Source organism: Cryptomeria japonica, chromosome 11, assembly GCF_030272615.1.
Source record: "Cryptomeria japonica chromosome 11, Sugi_1.0, whole genome shotgun sequence".
NCBI lineage: Eukaryota > Viridiplantae > Streptophyta > Pinopsida > Cupressales > Cupressaceae > Cryptomeria > Cryptomeria japonica.
In genome coordinates this window covers 151,021,166-151,039,960 of record NC_081415.1, presented here as the reverse complement: position 1 = coordinate 151,039,960, position 18,795 = coordinate 151,021,166, and positions in this window count along the sequence as shown.

Sequence of the window (18,795 nt, the reverse complement as noted above, 5' to 3'; positions counted from 1 at the left end):
GGAAAGATTGTTTTCCAATTTGCAAACAAAAAGACCCGAGACCCAAAAGAGACCGGGCCCAAAAATAGGGCTAGGGACCAGGGCGCTGGGTGCCATGGTCCTGGGGGACCAGGGCACTGGGTGCCCTAGCCCTGAAGGACCAGGGCGCTAGGCACTCTGGTCCCACCTCCCGGGACAGCAAGGTGCAAGGAGGGATTAGGCAGGGTGCTAGAAAAATGCAGTTTTTGATGTCGTGGACAAGTTTTGGGGTCTCCATTCAGGTTTCGTGTTGCATCACCATCGTGAAGATTGAAATGCAGTCAAAATTGCAAGTGTCACAATTTTAGGATTCTACATTTAGCCCCCACTTTAGCGGGAGTATAAGCGTATGCTCATACTTCCGGTAAAGTACAAGGAAACAACATTGAAAGACTTTCACCACGTCAAGGAGGCAAGATACACCAAGCCCCCAGTGGACTAAGGATCTTACAACTTTGATTGACAAAGTAAAAGGGAAGATCACGAGGGAGAACCATGACTGTCAGTAGTAAGGTTCCCTCATTATGAGTCATGCAAGAGAAATACCAAAAATTTTCAAGGCAAAGCTAAGTTCGCCAAGAAATTTTTACGTATCCTAAAGGGATAGACGGGGTGTATGCCCCCCTACGTTAAAGAGATCGCACACGCCTCAACAGGGGCGATTGCTTTAAGGTAGTGATACACATAAGAAATGAGAAGGAAAGGAGCATGCTATCACAAAGATTTAGCCCCCAAGTGTGAGATAAACCCAAGGATAATAGACACAAAACACAAAGCACGAGGTGACTTCGCTTTCCTCGGGGTTAGTATGCTGTATGATAATTCATGTATATATCATATGTATGTATGCATAATTATTCTTCATTCCCCAATCAAGGAAGGTCACCTAGAAGAAGGGAACACATGTATCTTTTGAGTCAACATGACAGAGACCAAAAGAGATCTCAATGCTTTGCATCATCCTCAAGTAGACAACACTAAGGACAACAAATAGAAGAATGAGAATAACACATAGAAGAAGTAACAAAGGAGAGGAGGAGAGAGTCTGCTATGCTAATGAAACTAGTCTAGCACGTCATCTACCCCCTGATCTTGCTGATCAATGTTTCGGGAAGGCAGGGAACACGCTAGAGGAGGAACATCCAACACAGCAGATGGAGCTATCACAAGATCCAAACAAGGGCTATGTTCATGTTCCAAGCCACATTGTTCTTGTCTATGAGCTAGGATAAGTGCTTTAGAAAATTCGTTAGATAAATGGTTATCAATATCAACAAGTTCATATTCACTATCAGAAGCAAGAGGAGTAACATTTTCATCATGAATAACATTTTCATCTATATCATCATCAAGATTTATAAAAATAGGATCTTTAACTCGCACAGGATCAAGACCATCATGCATCTTATGTTTAGGAGATTTTGGAGAAAATGGAATAATGCTTGTTGAAGGTGTTTTTGGAGATTGCAAAGTTTGAGAAGCAGCTGCTTGAGCTCTAAGATGATGCTTTCGTCGGCGTTCACGTGCAGAATGATTTCGTCTAGTCTTAGTAGGAAGTGGAGAAGATTGAGGAGGAGGAATGTTCTCATCCTTATCACTTGGGTGTTTAGGTTGTGGTCTCTTAGGCTGGATAATAGGAGAAGAGGAAGGTCTCTTCTCTCTATAAAAGGAAGGAGGAGGAACTGTTCCATATAAAGGAGGAATATTTGGTTTAGGAAGGAGACCAAGTCCATCATGATGAGGAGGTATAGGTCTACTTTTAGAAAGTTTATTCGGCATAGACATAGTCACATCCATAGGAATGGGTTGGGAATCTTCTTGAGAAAAGACATTAGTTTTATCTTTCAAAGGAAGAACTTCCTTCTCAAGAATGATAGGAATATCAAGTTTGGGTGTTCTAGGTTCACTTAGAGATAGGATCATATCTGTTTTCCACTTTTGATAAGATTTGAAAAGATGATCACTTCGTGGTGGAAGAGATTGGAATTGTTTAGGCCAAAAATAATCAATAGGAACGCTAGAAGTTCTTTCAGCTGGTTTAAAGAGACTATGATTGATAGTAACAACTTCACCATTATGGGGAAATTTCAAACACTTATGTATAGGAGAAGCAATAGCTTTCATGGAAGATAGCCAAGGATAGCCAAGCTTCACACGAAATTGTTTGGAAGATGGAATAATAGCAAAGCTCACATCAAGGGTTTTGTTATGGACTTCAATAGGTAATGTAATAGAACCAATTGCAAGAGAAGAAAATGCATCAAATAATTTCACAATCACATCTGTTTTGTCATAGATCACTTGATTCAATTGCAAAGTAAAAAGAAATTCTTCAGTAATAACATTAACCATGCACGAAGGATCAATAAGCACTCCACGGCAAGGTGTATTCTTGACTTTTGCAACTATATATAAAGGACCATCAGGTGCTCTGATAGTTTCACTAGAATCAAATGTGATGGAAGGTTCTTTAGGGTTTTCTTGCTGCTCTACAAAGTTAATCACATTCAGAGTCATAGACACAAGACCATCAGATGAGAAAGAGGAATCATTAGTCTCAATCACATTAGAGGTATGAGAAGGTAATGGACCAGTAAAAATCTGAAGATTTTGGTTAGGAGGAGCTACAGATGTGTTACCTTTATCATTCACTCCTGAAACAGAGATAGTATTACTATCAATCAAATCTTGAATTTTACCCTTTAAAGCAAAACATTTTTCAGTATCATGCCCAGGTTGACGATGAAATTGACAAAAAGATTTGTTATCAAAATAGGGTGAATTAATCTTTGTAGGATCAATTTGCTTTATAGGAGGAAGAGTAAGCACATTTTGTTCCAATAACTTATTCATAATACTATGCAATGATTCATTCAAAGGAGTAAACTTTCTTTCTTTCTTGAAAAACTTAGAAATAGGAGGCACACCTGATGTTGCATTCACATTGTTGTTGATGATGTTTTCATTGACTTTGATGGAATCTCTGTTCGGTTTAAACTTCCCAAATGGTTGTTGACTACTATCACCCTTATCAGTCGGAGCCATAGGATTTGCTTGTTCCATTTGACTCACAGTCAGTTGATAATTGTCAAGAGTTGCACACAACTATTGGAAAGAAGTAAACTCAGAAAATAGAAGTTTGTCTCGAATATCTTTTTGTAAGTTAGAAATAAAGATTCTTTGAATATCATTGTCAGGCACTGGAAAAGAAATTTGAGCATACAAATGCTTATATCTACCAATGAAATCAGTCACTTTTTCTTTAACACCTTGTTTACAATGCATTAAATCAATCAAAGTAACTTTAGGACTTATATTGTTTTGAAATTGTTGAATGAAAGCATTTGCAAGTTGTTCGAAAGAAGTAATAGAATAGGAAGGCAACGAGCAATACCATTGTAGGGCTTTATCTCTTAATGTTCTAGTAAACAGTTTTGCAAGCAACCTTTGGTCATAAGCAAAATCGGTACATATTGTTTGAAAAGTCTTAACATGTGTTAGAGGATCACCTTTACCATTATAAAGCTCCAAATGCAGGATTTCAACATGTTTAGGGGGAATAGCTCGAACAATGTCAAGAGAAAGTGGGCTTGCAACATCAAATGTGGGCACACTAAACTTAGATTGATTCATAGAGGCAATTTGTTGCTGTAAAGAAGAGACAGTTTGTGCAAGATTGTTAATAGTCGCTTCAGTCGAGGAGTTCATATTAGATGTGTTGGATTGTGATGGAGGTATTATTTTATTGAAAGAAGGTATTGATTGAGAGTAAGGTGGTGGGGCACTATGATAGTTATTCATAGGGGATGATTGGAAAGGAGGAACACTACAAGGAGGAATGGAATGGTTAAGTGAATTGCCCCCTTGCGCCATGTTCATCTGTGGAGATGTAATAGCAACACTCATTGAAGGAATGAATGAAGAAGTCAGATTGAATGTAGGAAAAGGGTTAATTGAAGAGGAAGGATTGCCCCCATGACTGGTGATCATAGGTGGAATGTCTTGTATAGAAGTAGCCATTATGTTTGATGTAAAGGTAGGTATGCTAGCAATAGGAGTTGTCAACGGAACAGAATGATTGACTTGAGTGGGAGGTTGTGTATAACCTAAATTTTTGGCACAACTCTTCATAGGCATCACATTCGAATCCACAATGTGTGCAATACCACGCAAAATATCAATTCCATTCTTATCACTTTGAAGCATATGTTTTAGACCCTCAATTAAAGGAAGAGCTTGACTATTGGGGTATTCTTGAGACATCCATTGCTGAAAATCACCAAATTGGTTATCCAATTTTGAAACTTGTTCTACAGAAACCTCATGGAGAGCTTCTTCATCATTAGGAGGATTAGAGGAATTACCCATGTCCTCGTTAAAAAGGCTATTCAAATTAGGTTCCATCTCCTCGGTAATTAAACCTCGGAAAGACTTAATTCTACGGCTTCATCTAACGGGAATAGTGTAAGTAGGGCTTATTGTTGTAAAACTCATGCACTAGAGAGGGAGAGAAGATTTTGAATTTAGAGGTAGCAAATTTCAGTAAAATCAGCCAATCTCCTAGATTTAGGCTGTTAAATGCAATCATAACAATCTCTCAAAATTTTGGAAAAAATGTCAGGGACCGTGGCGCTTGGAGTGCACATGGTCCTCGCAACATTTTTTGAAATTTGCAGGGATGACAGTTATGATGATTTTAAAGCTAACCTAAAAAAATTGAGTGATTTTACGATCTGTAGATAGGCCAAATTAAAGTTGCAATCTCAAAATTGAACCCTACCAAGATTGTCGAAAAATGCAAAATTTGAATTTTGAAAAAGAGAGGGAAACTGAAATTTTGAATTTTATGATTTTAGAGGGAATACCAAAAGCAATGCAAGTTTTGAAATTTAAAAGTTGACTCAATTTCATGCAAAATTCAATTTTGAAAGCGGAAATCAAAGTTGTTGTAATTAAGCACTTAATTTCAAAAGTCACAAATTGCAAGAATTTGAATGAAGCACTAAAATTTCGAATGAATGCAAACACACTTTTCAGATTTAGAATAGTAAGAACACAATTTTGACACAAAATTTCAATTTCAACAATTTTTGAATGATTAGGAGCCTTAATCCAAGCAATCACTAGACCAACTTTGCCTGTAATTTTGAAAGTGTTATAATTGATAAAATCAGCCAAAATTCTGGATTTTAGCAGAAAAATACAGTAAGATCTAGCTCCCGAAATTTCGGAAAAAATGTCGGGGACGATGGCACTCGGAGTGCACACGGTCCTCGCAACTTTTTTCCAAATTTTTAGGGATGAAAGATATTATGATTTTATTGCGGAATCCAAAGTTACAGCTGATTTGGAGATGTTTTGATCAGTGAAATTGTCGGACAAAGGTTGAATCAAGAGGGTTTCAAAAATTAGGGTTTTGACACTTAACCACTTAATTTTCAAAATTAAAGCACAAATATGAATTGATAATTTGCAATAGAAGGGCAGATCTGAAACAAGCATTAACATTTAGACATTTCGCAAGCTTAATTACTAAAAAGAAAATTTAGGGTTTTTTTATGCAATTAACCTCTAAAATTTGCAAAAGATCAAACATGGAAATGTAATCAAGGAATCCAATTTTTAGATCTAACCATGAATAATTAGAAAGGACGTTCACGTCGGGTTCACCAAAATGTAAAGCGGAAAAATAAAACCCTAGTTGCTCTCCCCTCTTCCAACTCCAAGGAGAGAGAAGGGAGGTCACTAGGATTGACGGTTTTCACTTAGGGGAGACTTTACATTCAAAAGAGGGGTTGAAACCAACAAGATCCAATCCCACACAATGCAAGATTGGATTCTAAATGAGTTTCAAGGGTTAAGACAGCAAGGCTACCCTCTTTTGTAAAGAATGTAGATAGAAAGATTAAGCTAGGAATGCATAGAAAGTGAGAAAGATTCACTTATAAACTGAGATAGGGATATAGGATGAAGCTGCGGACCTGGAATCAGCAGTAAAATGTCAAAACAGCACTGTCCTACAAATTTGAGTAGAAGTTGATGGGATGATGGCGCCCAAAGTGCACACGATCCTCTGAAAAATCCGTGAAACGAAGGAGGATCTGTTCGTCTCTGCACAAGGATTCCAGATCTTCAATTTCAGCCGCGTACCTGCAACCTACACACAAAAAAGCGAAGACGATTGGGGGGTTTAGGGATTAGGGGTTTGCCCTTAGGTCAAATTCCAGTTTTGGAATTAACCAAGAAATGAGAAATGCTGTAAATGTAAATGTTTGTAATGTAAACAAGTACTTGATACCTTGTTGTAAGAATGTTTGTATTCTTACATGTGAAGGTGTAAATGTTGTATGCTGTATGTTGTATGTAGTATGTGATCTCCTCTTCAATGGTTGAATCCTTGCCTTGAATGCAACACTTAGCCTTGAATGGAGACTTAGAATGATCAATTGCTTGAAGGAATGCTTGAATGCTTGAATGCTTGAATGCTTGAATGTTTGAGTATCGTTTCCATGTCTTGTCAACATATGTCCTTCCTCCTATCAAATGGGAGAGGAAATGTAGTTTATATACTTGTCAATTAGGGCTGATAGACTGATTTTTCTGACCTTGGGCCGACAAGGAAAGATTATTTTCCAATTTGCAAACAAAAAGACCCGAGACCCAAAAGAGACCGGGCCCAAAAATAGGGCCAGGGACCAAGGCGCTGGGGGCCATGGTCCTGGGGGACCAGGGCACTGGGTGCCCTAGTCCTGAAGGACCAGGGCGCTAGGCACTCTGGTCCCACCTCCCGGGACAGCAGGGTGCAAGGAGGGATCAGGCAGGGTGCTAGAAAAATGTAGTTTTTGATGTCGTGGACAAGTTTCGGGGTCTCCATTCAGGTTCTGTGTTGCGTCACCATCGTGAAGACCGAAATGTAGTTGAAATTACAAGTGTCACAATTTTAGGACCCTACAAGTCCATTGAAAATGGAAAAGGTAACTGTGTGTACCTTTTGCAATAAAATTGGTCATGTGGCTATGAACTACAAAAAAAGAATAGGAAGAGGAAATGGAAGACCTTGGAGATCATTTGGTATGGTTTGTTACCACTACAACAAACCAGAGTACTTGGCAAAGTTTTGCAGAACTAGAAATAGGAAACTGGTCAACTCTATTAATAATCAGAAAGGTAAGAAAAAATTTAACATTGAGGAAATAAGAGACGATATGAACGAGACATGGAAGAAGAAGAGTGAAGAAGTTCCTGTAGAGGAAACCATTCCTTCACCCAGTGAAGAGAATCTAGCACCGGTGACTTAAGCTTGTCTAAAACAGGTAAGGGGAGAGTAACGGTAAAACATATTTTTGACCCCTTTTGTAAATTAAGCAGGAAAGAATCTTTTTGAATTTTAGAATTTTGGTGACTTTTTGTTGACGTGTTATTAGCCGGTATTTCACTTAAGCAACAAAATTAGGGTTTGTAACCTAAAAGTATAAGCATTTATTCCGGTGGGTAAAATGGATCAAAACAACTTTTACCTTATCACTTTTACCCTAACCCTTTTGAAAAGATATTGAACTGATTGCAAAGCAAAGCAAGATTGTCTTGGTGTGAATTGGCAAATTGCTTTGTGATTAAGAGAAATCAAGTTGAATCAAAAGTTGCACAGAGGCGAACAAGAGTGCATTTGAATAGTTCAACTAGGAAACCTAACGACGTGCAAGACATTAGGTATTTCTTTGTACATCACCTTGAATCTTGTTTATCTAGAATGAAATCTACATATAAGTCTGTAGAGAGATTATTGATCACTGCTGAGCATAAGGAAGCTCTAAAGTTAGAGGAAATCATGTCTTATAATGCATTGTCACAAGTTCCAAGTGGAGTCATAATCCAAGGTGATTTGTCTAGCTATAAGATTGAAAAATTGAAGATCTGGGAGCTCTTCACATTTACACTCAGATAATGCTACCTACCTTCTTGAAGATTTTGAGGACGATCACATTAGAAAATTTTTGAGTTGAGTCCACAGAGAAAATATATATCTAGAAAGGACTCACACAATTACCAAGGAAGCCATTAGGGCTGTAATAGGTTATTGCTCAACCGGTAAAGTTCCTCAGTTGAGGAAAATTTCAAAAGACACTATCTTCAAGCTAACTTGAATCTAAACTTGAATCCTTCCAGGTCAGGTATGAAAATCTAAAAATGGAAGAGGATGAAAGAATTTCGCTTTTATGGAAAGAGTAAATGAAATTGTTTTGGGTATACAATATTGTGGAGGAACCTTAACTGAAGATGAAATTGTTTTAAAAGCCATAAGAGAATTGCCACTAGCATACAAAATGAAAGTAACTCCTATAAATGAATTGAGAACAATGCCTAATACATAAGTAACTAGATATACCTTGGTTGGAAAACTATCAGCTTTTGAAATTGAAGAATTTGGTCCTGTTGCTATTGTAAAGATAGATTTAGCTTTCAATGCATCAACATCATCTGCATCATCATCATCATTATTTGACAAATCTGATTGGAAAGCCTTTTATGCAAGAGAACTTGAAGAAATCAGGAAAGAAAATGAAGAACTTGAAGCACTATTTGCAAGGAAAATGCCTAAAGGTTCTATTGGAAGTAAGTATGAAGGTAAATCACCCATTAAATTTTTTAACTACAATAAGATTGGTCATATGGCATCTAGGTGTCTTGATAGATATGCAAGATTGAAAGAAGAAGCTAAAAGAACATACAAGCCTAACCCTGAATATCAGAGATACAGGTTTAAGAAGAAAAGAGACAAATCTTGTTACCTTGCTGATGAAGGAGTCACTGATGATTCTGATGAAGATCTAGTTACACTAGCATCATTTGAAAATTCCATAGTAATTGAAGAACAACAACAAACAAGGATACCCTAGTATGTAAGATTGAACCACTCTGAAGATCAGATAATTGGGAACAAGTATCAAGGAGTTATGACTACAGGAAGACTGGCAAATGAAGAGGTATGTCTTATTTATCAAATTGAACCAACATCAGTTAATGAGGCATGTGAAGATAAAAAATGGATTAAAGCAATGGAAGAAGAATTAGAACAAATTGAAAAGAATAACACATGGACATTAGTTCCCCGGCCTAAAGACAAAAATGTATTTGGAACAAAATGGGTATTCAGAAACAAACTTAATGAAGATGGTAAAGTAATCAGAAATAAATCAAGACTAGTGTGTAAGGGATATCCAGAGAAAGAAGGAATTGATTATAATGAAACCTTTGCACTGGTAGCTAGAATTGAGGTAGTCATATTATTTTTGGCTTTTGCAGCACACAAGAACTATAAACTATATCAGATGGATATTAAATGTACATTTCTAAATGGAGATCTTGAAGAAGAAGTTTATATTGAACAACCTGATAGATTTTCTTTGACAGATGACAAGGATATGATTTGTAGGTTAAGGAAATCTTTGTAAGGGTTGAAGCAAGCTCCAAGAGCTTGGTATGCTAGATTGGATAAATATCTTTTGAAGATTGGTTTTTCTAAAGGTAATGCTGACAACAATTTATACTACAAAGTGACTAATGATGACATCTTGGTTATATAAGTTTTTGTTGATGATATAATCTTTGGAGGAGAAGATGGATTATGTAAAGACTTTTCTAATGAAATGCATCAAGAATTTGAAATGTCTATGATTAGTGAGATAAAATTCTTTTTAAGATTGCTGATTTCACAAACTGATAAAGGTATATTCTTGAGTCAATCTAAGTACTTGAAGGAGTTACTAAAGAAATTTGGCATGAAGAAATCTAAACTAGTAAGCACACCTTTGACTACAACTGATAAATTATCACTAAGAGATGAATCAACACCTGTTAATCTGACTAGATACAAGTCTATGATAGGAGTTTTAGTGTATTTGACACAAACAAGACCTGATATTATGAATGCAATATGTATTGTTTTAAGATTTCAGAGTAATCCTAAAGAAAATCATGAATCAACAGTAAAAAGGATTTTCCGGTACCTACAAGGCACTACAAATCTTGGCTTATGGTATCCTAGAGATGAAAATTTTGAATTATGTGCATACACAGATGCAAATTGGGCAGGAGATGTAGATGATAGAAAAAGCACCACTGGTGGAGCATTTTTTCTTGGTAGTAGACTAATTTATTGGTTGAGTAAGAAACAAAGTTGCACATCTTTATGAACAATAGAATCAGAATATGTTACAGTAGCAACTAATTGCACACAAGTATTATGGCTTAAGAAAATCTTAAAGGACATAAAGGTAAAATGCAAGGAACCTATAATTATCACTACATTCTAAAACTAAACATGTTTCTATCAAATTGAATTTTTTGAAATAGAATGTTGAAGCAAAAGAAGTGAAATTTGTTTATGTGAATACTAAAGAGTAGATTGTAGATATCTTTACTAAGCAGTTGCCTAAGGAAACTTTTGAATATATCAGAGATAAGCTTGGGGTTATACCCCCACTAGTAGAGACTTAGATAGTTGATGTTTGTCATCAACCGACAGAATTAATAGAGAAATCTTTATTTTCGCTTTGATGAGGAGAGCTACTTCTCAGGGGGAGTAGTTGGTATTTTGTAATATGTTACTATCTTGAGTGTGTATTTTGTATTTGAATCTTGTTTTTGTATTGCTTTAGCATTTGATGTCAAAGGGGGAAAGATTGATATGGAAAAACACTTGGAAAACACATATTACTCTTAGGGGGAGAGATTGTTACTTTGAGGAGAGATATTATGATTTCTGGTTATGATCTCTTTGGGAGATTGTTTTTTTTGGTTTTTGGCATTTCTGCTTTGGTACTTTGATGGTTTTTCCATCTTGTATTGCCATCAATGCAAAAGGGGGAGATTGTTTGTATTTTGGATATATTGATATGGTTTTGTCATTGATGTCAACACTTATCAATACCTATCAGCACTTGAAGAATTGGTTATGTTCACCGGCAAGCAAGTGACTTATGCACAGTCACTGGTATTTGGTTCACCAACAGGATATATTTTTCACCGGCACTTGGAAAGACTTGAAGACTACTTGGTTTTGTCAAAGACATCATTCCGACACTTTGTCTTGGTGATTTGTTCATTGATTTATTTGAGTTTGCATATTTGTTGTTACCAACAAATAGGTCTAGGATATATACTAGTAGGCTTATCTATTCTAGATCAGCATGACATGTCAAGGAGATGATTTTGTTGTTATTGTAAATGCATTGAGCTGACATCATGCATTGGATATTGTTTTATTTATAATTGATTTTACTATAGTATCTTTTAGTGAGTCAACCTACTTAATTGGTCTTAGGCTATGATATAAATGTAAGATCTCATTTGTGAGATTAATAGGGATTCGAAAAGGGATTGTAATTCAGCATATGCGAATATCAACAGAGCCATACACGTAGACATCATTCAATATTGAAGGAAGGTTTGAAGAAGGCATATCAGAGCTAAACCGATACTGAATCCAGCATATGGAGATGATATTTTGAGTAGTACATTATCATTGGATTTAATCATCCAATTGTAGTTAGTGTGACTCTCATTTTGTGATTGAGCAGTGAGCTCTAGGTGCTTAGGATTTCTACATGTGCAGACCCCATATTGTACATACATACTATCTACAGTAGTATCATCTGATTGTAGGTAAGGTTTCCCACTGTGGTTTTTCCCCTTATAGGGTTTCCACGTACAAATATTGGTGTTATATGTTGTGGATGTTATTGTCTTTCTGTTTCATGCACTAATCTTTACCGGTACTGTAATTAACTGATAAACTATCTACTAGCATAAAGTTTGGTCTATCAGTATTAAGCATTAAGTTTTTTTGGTTTGAATTTATTTGACAACTGATTCACCCCCCCTCTTAGTTGTCTCCAGGACCTAACAATGAAAACCCATAATTTCTTATTCAGATTCATGAGATGATGTATTAGAATTTGCATAAACAGGTCATCTAGAGGACTTACCCATATGGCTTTCTTTTTGTCTACATGAAGAATTATCTGGTTCATGTATAAGTGTTCCTCTCTAGCCTTTCTAGACTGGTTTAGGCAATCCTTCTTGTAGCTTCTCTTGAGGATTCTTCTTCATGTAGGACCTGGTGTTCCTTCCTCTCTATATTATGTAAACTTCGTTGAAGTGATTTGTGATTATATTAAAAGAGCATTGGTTTTTCCTTTCTTTTAGAGTCGCCACCCAATTGTTTGGGAATTTAAAAATATTTTGAACAAAGTAGCTCACTAATAGGATACTGTAGAATGAAAATGTTACTCTCAAAGAAATATTTGACCAATGTTGTGATGGAACAAGATAATTACAGGGACTTGGGTAAATGCAGGGTCAATAAATTTTCACAAAGACCACATGATACATTGATTTTAACAAATTATGCAATGTAGACACTGATCTGCATTATAAGACTTATTTTATATGACTCTCCCCAGCAGAGTCGCCATTTCTTGTTGGTCTTGATTTATGACTACTTTGTTTTCTCTTCACAAATTATGCCTCTATTTAAAAAAGAAGACCATAACAAGCATAGGAAACAAGACAATATTAACAAGGTTTATAAGGAAAATCCTCCTACACTTTAAGCTTTGCAACGCTTAGGCAAGTGAACCTAATTATGACTACTTTCTCACAATCTAGTAGATGGTTTATAGAAAACCAGTGCGCATTTCTACAAACTTCTTCAACTCAGTGCAACCAAACATGAATGAATTTTTTTTTTTATTGTATGGGACCACAAAGATATCACAAATACTAGCAATTTAGACCAGTGCCTTATTTGGGCTCAGAGTCATAAAAAACTAGAGTGAAATTTGACAACAAAATTCATATACATATCACGATTTTTTATCTATTAAATCTGTATATGCCTAACATATACATATTTTTAATTTGTACTAGACCTAGTCATCAAATTCATGTGAATATACTGATATCAATGAAGATGAATTAAGTATATTTAATTTCCCTCATGGAGAAAAAGACATAAATATTCCCATTAATTGCCTTCCAAATCATCTAATTAAGCAATCCTTGATTATTTAATTAAAAATGAAAACCAGCATGCAAACATAAAGATAACACAGATCTGAGGTCGAAATATTTTGACTGTATATTATTATTCCCTCACCAAAGATTATAGAGATACAAGAATTATTACAAATTCCAAAAGCAAAGTCTGCATATATTTTCCCAGAGCTTCGATACAAAATTTGGTGATCCTTTCTAGGTAGTCTTGGTATCCTTTTATAGAAATTTCAATGCAACAAGCTTCAGACTTCCCTAGAAGAATATTCCTATCTCGACAATCATTCCCTACAAAAGTTACACACTGATTTAAAGACTACAATTGAGGGAGAAGCATAGCTGCTTTTGGAATGCATGCTTCTATAACTGATTGGTCATCCAACTAGAAAATGGCCAAAAGGGTGGGTTCCTAACATGTGGCACCTTTGTCTTAAGATATTTTGATTAGCGATCTGTTAATTGTTATGAAGATACCTACGTTCTTTTAAAAACAAATGTGCAACATCTTTTTAGATAACTAACCTCCCTATATTTAAGGACTAGGCGCCAGGTGTCCTAAACTCTTCAAGGTTTGAACTACCTAAAATCTGTTACAAAAAACCAACTGCTTCAAGATGTTAGGAACTATCACATGCTAGAGCATCAGTGGGACCTTCTTGTTCTCTTGTCTCTTTCAAAATGTACCTTCTTTCCCATACTTTTAACATCTCATCATTGGGCCAAGGAAAGTTGATAATCTCAAGCTTTTATTTATTCAAAATTTTCTATTTCATCCTTAATTGTTTAACCTCCTTTTCTAAAAAGCCAAAATATGATTTTTCCTTTCCAATTTCCTCAATAGTTTGAATAAACAAAAAGGTATTATCCATGTTTATAATATTATTTATCCTTTGAGATAGCCTGTGATCTAGCTCCTCAATCCACACTCCCTTCTCTTTCATCTTGTTTGCACTTAAGAAACCTCCAGGAAACCATTCAAAATTTTCCTTGGCATATTCCTTTCAAAATAAAATTTCCCCTCTTTCAATGTTTATTCTTTCAGCTGCAAACTTGGACAATTCTTTAACTAATTCATAAGTAGACTTAATTGTATCATCAACATCTACTTCTTCCTGAGATAATGAATATATTAAATATTAGTCAATTTCTCTTGCAATCCACTTGTCTAAGACTGGCTCCAAAGTATCATTTTCCTCCTTCAAATAATCCAAGAGATTCATTATTCTTTTCATGTTCAAATATACAATTGCTACCTCAACAGTATTGGAAAATTTTAAAATAGTGTCTCTAACTTTTTCTTCATACTTATTTGCCAATATTGACTGAGTCTTCTTTAACTTTTCAATTTCATCTTCAACACTCTCTATTAACTAAAAGCTATAAATCATGAGGGAAGGAGGAAATTCAATTATAGGACTAGAAAAAGGGGGCTTGACAGGAGAAGAGGCAATCATCAATTGAGAGGAATCACCCTTTTGTTGTTGTCCTTCCAATCTCCCTTTTAATTCTACAATTGTATTGTCCTTACAAGTGATTTCAATCTTTTCATCAATGTAAGCCTTGAGAATTACTTCTAATTTTACCTAAAGATCTACGTTCTCCTTTGCCTCCTTCTTAGCCACTACCATTCCAAACTTAGAAGACTCTAAAGTCATGCTAGAAGCTTCTCTTTGACCAGTATCTTTGACCCTCTTCAATAGCACCCCCCCTGAGTAATCAGACCTTGAGGATTCACCCCTTCTTTTGTTATCTTCTCTATTTAATGACCATATTACAAGAGTTTTATGGTCACTACTATAGGTTATCCCCTCTAGGGGCTTAGTTTCTTTTCTTACTGCATTAAAAACCATAACATCTGCTATATCCCACTCTGGGAGAATTAGTACTCTAGCACTTTCAATTAATTTTCTCCCATCCTCTAGCATAATCATCTCAAATTCTTTTAGAATTTATTGTTTAATTTCTCCTCCAATAGCAGATGGATCTTTATTTGGTTGTTCAACTTGTCTTTTTTCACATCTCTACTTAAACTAATCCATATGATTTCTCCAAAGAAATTGCAAAAAGGCTTCTGACCTCACAAAATTGTCATCAGCCAAAAATTCATCACAGTTCTGTTTTGTAATAGGATCCAATTCTCTTCCAGCAAATTCCTCAATAGTTAAATCCATTATAGCATTTGTTGGCTCCTCTAGCACTCCCTCCTGCAATTCTCCATAGGTAAAATAAATTTGTCCCAAGCTTCCTAATTGTAGTAGTTTCTTAGCTATGACGTGCTCATCACCTATAGGTAATGGGGATTGGGAAGGTGAATACATAGCTTCACTTGGTTGTGCCTATTCCTCCAATATTTGCCTCTTTGGGGAGGTCGAGAACTCAGGAGAATACTCCATTGGCCTTTTTCCCTTTGATGTAGAAGGCTCATCCCTCCTAGGCATCACTACATTATATCCTGATTTCTTATACATTACATATTCACCAAGAGGAATGATTTTAGAAAAGATAGGTTTAGTCAACATGAGCTTGGCCTTTTCATGATTTTCCTTTATTACTGCATCTTTTTTCTCATTTAGGGTTTGCATGGTGTGCTTAAAATATTCTATTAAAAAATTTACCTTTTCCCCAAATGGATAAAAGCTCTTCAGTGGATCATAGCTTTTATCAAAATACTGGACAAAGTCAAGAGTTTTCTTATATACCAGCCATTTTTCTTTCTTCACCTATTGCTCTACTAGATTAAACGCATTTCTTATTAAATCCTTAGGGAAGTGGAATGCATGAACTTTAGCACCACACCTGACCTTCTTTATTAACATTCCATTGAAAAAATCTTCTAGGTTAGCAAATCTTGCAACTGCTATTGCCAATCTGTAGGGCTTGGAGAACTTGTCAAAATGAAGCCAACCCCCTTTAGTAATCACAAATTGTTGTGTAATGGTAATGGTTGGAACAATTGTTCCTCTCCCCTTACCTATCAATTTTGCTTGCTGAAGACCCCCAATCTACCTTATGATCTCAACAATACCTATTTTCAAGGGAACCTGATAAGGGAGCAAATATGGGGTTCCCCTAAAGCCATACACTTTAAAAAAAGTAGAACCAGGATACAAAATTATATCACCCCAATTATGCATAATTTTGATATCTTCTACAAATTCCTTGGGTCTGATAAATTCAAGAAGAGCTTTTGGGATCTTGGGGTTCTCTTCACATAAGAGAATCCTTAACCTTGATGCAAAACATCTGTCGAACTTTAAATAGCTGGCATCTTCTCTATCCCAAGATAGATCTGCACTCCATAATTACACTAGCATGTTTTCACCATCTTTTACTCTCAGTAAGTTCATACCCTTTGCAAAATAGTCTACACCCTTGAATAAGAACATGTGCATCAACAAAGAATACTAGCCAAAAGGTCTATCTACCTTGGAAATATTAATCCCAATCAAAGCCTCATGGATCACATTTGCTAGGTAAGGTGAAAAGTCATAAGATACTACTATAGATGGATTAAGAATTTGTGCCATCATGAGCATATAATCAGTTGGCATAGCATTTTCTGCATCCTCTCCAAAAATATGACACAGAGACCAATATACTCCTTTAGCCCTCAAAGTGAAAAAATTTATGGGAAAGGTTCAACTGTATTGGGCCCTACCAATGTTATCCCTCCTATGTTTGCAAAGAATTCCCTCATTGGTCCACCTCTAAGATGATCTTTTTGAGTATCATAGACCTAATTTAATATTTCAAAATCAATCTACTCTAGATAATTTCAAGATTCATTTAGCCAAAAAACCCTTCTAATCTCATCAGCTGTAACTTGAATCAAAGGGCTTCCACTTACATTCCTTACAATTCTAGTAATAGAGTCATAATTCTTTGCAATTTGGGTGAAAAAGTCAACATCCATAAAAACTCCAGGGACCACCAATTTCTTGACATCTAATTACCATAGGTTGTTTGTAGGAGTAGATGTATTTCATTGACTAAATCCCACCCTTAATAGACCTAAACTAGACATGTCTATGTGGGGATCTCTTAACCAATGTCCTTTGTCAAACAAACCATCACCAATTTGCAAGGAAGAATATTTGGGTACAAATTCTTTTTGTTTGGAAAAACTATTTGTAGACTAAACCAACTATTCTAAAAAATCATCACAGATTGCCCTTTCCTGATAATCTATTTTCCCTTTGAATTCCCATCGTGGTGCCATTTTGATAATTTAGGGTTTATCTTATTTTAACTTTTTTCTTCAAACAACCCTTTAAACTTTCCAGAACCACACAATGCCAACACACAAGAGCAAAAATTGCAAATATAACAGTTGCAAAACAACTTACTTGTCACCAAAAAACTCACAAAAGCTACAAACATTGTCTCCGCTAACCGTTTATGAAATCCTTTTACAATAAAAATCTCAAAAAATAAGATTTTATGAAGCAACCTCGGTGGCAAATCAGCATTAATTCTCATCAACCAAGCCACACACTCTACAATTAATTCATTTGAATTTAAAACCTTGTACTCCAATAGACCAAAAGGATTTTTTTAGTGCACTTTTTCCTTCAGTCGCTGATCCACAAAGAGTAAAGAACTTGCAACTCTTGTTCATCTCTCATTGACAACCATTAGATCGCTCAAATCTAACATGCCCTATAATCACTAAAGTATTGTGAAGAGGGCCCGCCATACTATATATGTCTGTCTTTAGTCTCTTAGTCACGATGAGTAAAAGACTTACATCTTGCCATCGTGGTCTCACAACTACCATTGGATTTCTTTCATATGCCCAACTTTTAAGAACCCGATGCATGTGTTAAAGATATTATTTAGGTCTTAGGGAATATTAAATCATTCCAACTTTACTAAAAATGAAACCCACCTAAGCTTAAGAGTAAAATGGCCCCTTTCAACGACATCATGATCCTTCCGGTTAAGTAGTGAAAAAGGTAGCGACTAAACAAATTTTTCCTAAGGACAACAAGATGTGAATGTTTTTTCCATCAAAGGTCTCAAAATTATTAAACCCAAAACCCTTAGAAGGACTTTCAGACTAGGAACATTTTGAAAAAATGCTGAAAATTTAGAGGTATGAGGAATATTACAACACCACCCAAATTATTGATAACAGTGGCTCTGACTGGGGATGGTTGGACATGAGATCAACACAAGAAACTAGAAAAACTCTAGGATGTAGAACAAGCAAAAACCCTAACCAAAGCAAGCCTAATATATACATTTTTTACAACTACTGTGCATGGATAAAATGAGTTATGAGAAGTAGTGCTTTAGGAATTGTCCACGCACTTGCAATTCCTATAGCTCACCATTCATTTTTTGTAGGAAATATGAGTCTTTTCCATTGACATAAAAAATAATCAAAGGGCCTATCCACAATGATTTAAACTTCTTCTGTTTTCCTTTATCTTGTTCTCTAGCATTCCACTGAAGAACCATGTCACCAATTTGAAACTTTCTGGTTGTGGCTCTTTTGTCAAAAAGATATTTTGACTGCAATTGAGTTTTTAGATTTTTATTGTAAGCCATAATTCTCATCTCTTCCAGCTCTACCAATTGAATCATTCTATCCTCCATAGGTTTAGATAGTTCCAATTCTTCAACTTGCAAGAATTTGTATATAGGAAGGAGATTATTTATAGGTAACCTAGCCTGTACTTTGTACACCAATTCAAATGGGGATGTACCAATTTCCTT